Source organism: Mytilus californianus, unplaced genomic scaffold (assembly GCF_021869535.1).
Source record: "Mytilus californianus isolate M0D057914Y unplaced genomic scaffold, xbMytCali1.0.p SCAF_12, whole genome shotgun sequence".
In the NCBI taxonomy this organism is placed as follows: Eukaryota; Metazoa; Mollusca; class Bivalvia; order Mytilida; family Mytilidae; genus Mytilus; species Mytilus californianus.
This window is the reverse complement of record NW_026262604.1, coordinates 31012748-31019474: the sequence shown is the minus strand read 5'-3', so window position 1 is coordinate 31019474 and position 6727 is coordinate 31012748. Positions and strand designations below refer to the sequence as shown.

Sequence of the window (6727 nt, the reverse complement as noted above, 5' to 3'; positions counted from 1 at the left end):
TCGCCTTGAAATGTCCGTAATTCTTGTACATGACATTAATAATCCATAAATACACACCTTTGTACCAAAATTGCAAGAAAATTTCAAGATAACATAAATTTCATTATCACAGAATGATATTATTTACTCAAATTGACAGGGCTTCGTGAACTAAATTTGGCTTAAATTATGATAGCAATTGAACACTTCATTATAGTTTCTACCGATGACCTACTATCATGATTTTTTTCCGACTCCACTTACGGACGCGTTGACATATAATGCATACAACTCAATAATAGCCAATCAGACGTCAAGATATCCTTCACTACCCCCAGAAGCAGCCCGGAAGCAGCTGAGATGCAGCCATTTAATGTTATTTATAACCAATGAGATACCGTTAACAGATTTACCACATTCCAGACGTCCAGCCTCTGACTAATCAGACCGTATCACCATGGTGATACGGTAATGATATTTTTTATCATAAGTGCCTCATTTCAAAAAGACAGAATATTTCTAATAGAAATATAAGATTATTATGGTATTTTTATCTATATTACGCAATGACAGACATTTCAAATATTTACCTGTAATATCTATATTTATAACAAACGTTTCAACATCGTTTTGATCTATACGCAATACATTTAAACGTACTATATACGATTATTTACGTGGGTATAAATACTTGGGCATGATTAGGGTTATTCATTACAGAAGAAGATGCCGGGATGAATGGGAGAAAACAAGGTAGGAATACTTTCCTTATAATTTAAAAAATTACATGAACGAGAATGTAGTATATATAAACCCTATTAAATGTCCTTTATTATGTTTTAAATTTAAGTTAACTACAAGTTGTGAAGTATTGAAAAAAGTGTGATTTCGTATAGTAATCTTCATATTCATGTAATATATTCTGTCGTATACTGAAATGGATGTTAAGAAAGATGCAAGTGTTTAGCGGACACATTTGGTATAGGTGTTTGTCATGGAATATAGAATCGAGTTCTTTGACGAATATTAGTACCAAAAGAAAAAGAAAATAATCTCGGAGGTTTATGTCTTTGGAAGAAATATTACAGTATTTGTTCCTGACAGGAATAAACATCTTTAATCAGAATATGTACTGTAAAGGAAATTTGTATTTATTAGCATCGTTAGTAGTAATATATGTCTTGTCCAACGAAACTGTTATTAGAAATAAATAAATAAAAAGACCCCCCCCCCCCCCAAATATATATGTATATTTAATCAAGGTCAACAAAGTAGTTGTCAAAAGAAAATCTATCAGAAAAAAGTCGACGTCGCCGCTCCTCTCCCTTTTCCCCCTCCTTCCTGGCGAGTCGGCAAATATCAATAGTATTAATATTATTGTATGTAATTGTAAGACAATCTTGCAGGATAAGTTGTCCATGTATGGTTTGCTGCATCAAACTGTGTTCAATTTAGCGATTGAGTATTCTACACAATATAGTTGAATGTTTGTTGCCTTAAAATAAAGACACAATTATTAGTTTTAATATGGTCATTTTCAGGTTCAGATTAGAATGAAATTAAAAAAACTGTAATCCTACGGTACCTGAAATGGTTGGAAAAGTTAGAGATAGTGGATAATAGTCTTCAAATGTTTGAAAAACCAAAAACAGAAACGGTACATTTATATTATGGCTTCTAAAAGTATAGATTTGCCAAGTTGCATGCAGACGCAAATTAATTAGATCTGTTCCACAGGTTTGACCCACAACTGTTTTTTTTTTCATTTGTTATGTCTCACTTAAAAATTTCATATTTCTTTTTATTATGATAAAAGTATACAAAAATTGCAAGTCAAAAGTATTATTTTGTTCATCTATGAGACCACTCGAAAAAAATGTTTAAAACGACCGAAATATTTTAAATTGTGGACAGTATGTTTAATTTTTCAAAGTGTAAATTTGTAACTGAAACAAATAAATTAACATTCCAAAGTAGCGTAGTTTCAATAAAAAATAACATGTTTTTTTTTTATATTTTGTTTCTATCATAGTTATTTTTGCACAAATATGATTGGCTAATAAATTTTTTTGAAAAAAGTTTACAAGGAACGGGTATACATAAAAGTATTCATGATGATTAGTTCGTATATGTCACTTTCAGGTCCTATATATCTACATGAACATGCTGAACGTACTACAGATAAATGAACGATGGAAGTGCATGAGATGTTTCCATGATGTGGTTATTTTGAAGTGTTGGAATGAAAGACAAAATTTCAGTCAACTGCAAAATTTATATCAAACAACATATTGATCATGACCAAACTACACTTGTTTCACATGAATACCACTATGAGTTGGTGCCTAACCATTTTATCCCTGTACTCCATGTCCGTAAACTAGCTGTAACAATCTAGCCAAAAGGGTCCGTTTTGGATTCATGTCGAATATACATGTAACTGCACGGTTCTTACATTTGAAGATTTGGGCCATTAAAAACATACTAGAAAAATCAGGCCGTCCGTTTTTTCGTTTAATAAACGGTACTGGGTTTGCTCGTAGATGAAGGTCGTAGGGTGATCTTCAGTTGCCTACATCCACGTCAATTGCATGGTCTCTGGTGGATAGCTCTGTCTCATTGGCATCATACCCTATCTCCTTATTTTAATATTCTATTACATGGAAGAGGAAGACAAAAATAAGGTACATAATTGGAGAGTACCTAATGCAGAGGCGGAGGGGGCATTATTGAGCTTTATATAAAAATACGAATACGAATACTTTATTAGACCAATTATCGGCCCATTTAATGTTTACAAATAGACATAAAAAAAACACAATAATCATAATTCTTATGATAATATGGATTTAACTACAGCAGTTGTTTTCTTTTAGTAAATTCATATAAGATAAATGCACAGTCTTTTTACAAATATCACTCTCAACGTTTACTTCCCACTTGCCAGGGGCCATGCACCCTTTATTCTAAAATTCTGGATCCTCACGCCACCTGCTTAATGTACAAAATTCTAAGCGTTATTGAAAATGGAACGTTGTTTAAAAATGTAAAAAATGTACGAATTTAACGTGCACGAAGATCTTGGTTGTTATTGAAGTGATGAAAAAAAGACAAAAAATATAGACTTCAAAAATGTTGATCACGTGATATTAGTTTGTAATAGGAAATATCAGAAACATGTTATTTGGTTTCTTTGATGTTGGGTTGCTGTCTAGCTGACGTATTCACCGCATCTACTTTCATTCGTATTTTATTATATTATATACATCATATCTAATAATCATTGTCATCAAGTAGATATAAGAAGATGTGGTATGAGTGCCAATGAGACAACTCTCCATCCAAGTCAAAACTTATAAAAGTAAACCATTATAGGTCAATTTTAGTCATCATCACAGAAAAATATGATTTGCTTCTTTTTCTTTTCTCCTTTTTATTTACAGTTCGTATAACATCTAATGAATTTGTTCGTTTTACATGCATGCTCATAATGTTATTATTGTATATAAATTTATATTGTAATACGGAGAAGACTTAATAAGTATGAACTACTTGTGTCTCATCCATTTTGCTTAGATTTAGCAAATAAACTATATATCATAATGATCTCAACCTATTACTCCAATTTCTATTAGTTCGGAATGTGAGTATACACTTAGTGTTGTACTGTTCATAGTAATATTATAGAACACATAAAGTATTACTATCAATCAACACAGATGTATACATAATACAATAGTATATATTTGTAATTTTTTAGCTGTAAATAATTGCTAACTTATAATAAGTTTATAAGTATTCGGTAATCAGTCGAAGGCCAATTTGTGATAAAACGCGGCATCCTCACTTGAGGCTTGATGCCACACATTTTGGAACCTCTGATATGAAGTTCATGAGAAAATGCACCAAAAATATCAAGGGCAGACATAGTAAGAGCAATGTTTCACATCCCTAGGAGCTGGGTGTAAAAAGCTGAAATTTTGAATATAACCTAATAAGTTTTGATGTGTAAACCATGCATTCTCAGGTGTAAACTATAAAACCATCTGACTGCCGGACGTGTTACTAGTCCACCTCGGGGCCACAAAAAAAAACCAAGTATTTTAGGACTATAGTACAAACAATAAATGTCAAATATATGCTAGTTTTAGGTGAAAATTCCCAACTTGGCCAAGTCTGCTCTGCTGATAAATTTGAGATTAATGAGGTACTAAAATGTAAAGAGTAGTGAAAAATGGGCAAAAAGAATAAAGAATAGAGAGTAATGGCCTAGAAAATACATTGCAATGTTTAATTTTGCCTTCCACTGATAAATTAAAGCAATTTTTACCCTTCATTTCTCAAAATATTTTAAAGTCTTCTTTGAAAATTGGAGTTATCTTTCTTTGTGCATAGTGGTAGTTGAATCAACTACAACCAATGCTTTATACAATGCAATATTCAATTTTACTTCCTACTGATAAATTAATTTGTTTCCGTTTTTATACGACCGCAAAAAAATTTTTGTGGTCGTATATTGGTATGACGTTGGTGTCGTCGTCGTCGTCGTCGTCGTCCGGCGTCGTCGTCCGAAGACACATTAGTTTTCGCACTCTAACTATGTTTAAGTGAATGGATCTCAATGAAATTTTACCATAAGGTTCAATACCACAAAAGGAAGGTGGGGATTGATTTTGGGGGTTATGGTACCCACAGTTAAGGAATTAGGGGCCAAAAATAAGCATTTTTGTAACTTCCAGACATAACTTGTGTGTAAGTGTATGGATCTCTCTGACATTGTACCACAAGGTTCCATATCACAAAGGGAATGCTGGGATTGATTTTGGGGGTAATTGCCTCCAAATTTTAGGAACTAGGGGCAAAAAAAGGGGCAAAAAACAAGCATTTTTCTAGTTTCATGACAATAACTTGTGTGTAAGTGTATGGATCTCTCTGACATTGTATCACAAGGTTCCATATTACAAAGGGAGTGCTGGGATTGATTTTGGGGGTAATTGCCTCCAAATTTTAGGAATTAGGGGCCAAAAAGGGGCAAAAAACAAGCATTTTTCTAGTGTATGGATCTTTATGAAATTGTACTACAAGGTTCCATATCACAAAGGGAAAGCTAGAATTGAGTTTGGGGGTAATTGCCCAAAAAGTTTAGGAATAAGGGGCCAAAAATAAGCATTTTTCTAGTTTCCAGACAATAACATGTGTTCAAATGTATGGATCTCTCTGAAATTGTACTGCAAGGTACCATACCACAAAGGGAAGGCTGGGATTGATTTTAGGGGTAATTCCCTCAAAATTTTAGTAATTAGGGGCCATAAAAGGGCAAAAAAACAAGCATTTTTCTAGTTTCAGGACAATTACTTGTGTGTAAGTGTATGGATCTTTATGAAATTGTACTGCAAGGTTCCATATCACAAAGGGAAAGCTGGGTTTGAGTTTGGGGGTAATTGCCCTAAACGTTTAGGAATTTGGGGCCAAAAAACAAGCATTTTTCTAGTTTCCAGACAATAACTTGTGTTCAAGTGTATGGATCTCTCTGAAATTGTACTGCAATGTACCATACCACAAAGGGAAAGCTGGGATTGAGTTTGGGGGTGATGAATCATAAGGGGGTTCAAAAAATTGGGGGGGGGGATTTTTTTTTCCTTTTTTTTCTTTAAAATTTTCCATTTTAAATTGGTTATTTCTGATTTATATATAAAAGCAAATAATAATGATATGGTTTGAATAGGTAAATTAAAATTTTTTAAGTTCTTAGACCACTTTCATTCTGTGTCAGAAACCTATGCTGTGTCAAATATTTAATTACAATCCAAATTCAGTGCTGTATCAAGCTTGAATGTTGTGTCCATACTTGCCCCAACTGTTCAGGGTTCGACCTCTGCGGTCGTATCAAGCTGCGCCCCAGTGGAGCATTTTATTTACATTAAGAGTTACCTCTCTTACAATGTTTAAAATTACATGTATCATTTATGTCGGATCTTTGAGATGATATGCAAATAAGAAGCTGTCATTTTATTTAAAAATGTTACTAACAATTTTGCTGATTCAGATAAATGAATAGTAGTGATTATTGTTTGACCACATTAATTCTGTGACAGAAACCGATGCTGTGTCAAATATTTAATCACAATTTAAATTCAGAGCTGTATCAAGCTTGAATGTCCATACTTGCCCCAAAAGAGTACGACCTTTGCAGTCGTATCTTTTAATCTGCACCCCACGCAGCATTTTATTATTTATTGTTGAAAGACGTAGAGCGACCTATAATTTTATATCCACTTCACTTGAACTCTGGTGGATGATTGTCTCTACATCTCCTTATTTTCATATTAAACTATCCTGTATGGTTACCAAGGACAAGCTTCACATGGTCTATTGAATACAAAACCATGGCCAAGATCAGGGGACAATGACTAGCTGTCAGAATCAAAACATGAAACCATACCCAAACAATTTTGTCCTAAACTAATTGAAGAGCAGACTTGCACATTCGTATTGATATAATTAACATCACTAAGTAATACTCAGGTTGGCAGAGACAATGACCAGTTAGTAATTTTCAAGCAACACCTAGTATCTTCTATATCTTTCCCTGGTTTGTGGTTCAGACTTTGTATTGACCAAGTTATGTTCCAAGTTTTAAGTGTTCTCTGTTAAAACCTTTCCTTGATTGCCAATACACTTGTTGCTTTTGATTTGCCTCGCTTATGTAAGATCTTCAAGAGTTCGCAAAAACTGACCAACAAAATTT

The 6727-nt window shown here is 33.3% G+C and overlaps 1 long non-coding RNA gene across 2 annotated transcripts; it reads left to right on the top strand.

Annotated features, from left to right (window-relative positions):
- The first annotated feature begins 596 nt into the window (after positions 1-596).
- LOC127721697 (uncharacterized) lies at positions 597-3586 on the top strand. Of its 2 annotated transcripts, none has more exons than XR_007991397.1 (3): positions 597-732; positions 1521-1636; positions 2122-3586. It is a non-coding gene; the product is annotated as an uncharacterized LOC127721697 (long non-coding RNA). The 2 variants fall into 2 exon arrangements; XR_007991398.1 differs by having other exon boundaries at positions 1521-1716.
- Positions 3587-6727: the final 3141 nt, after the last annotated feature.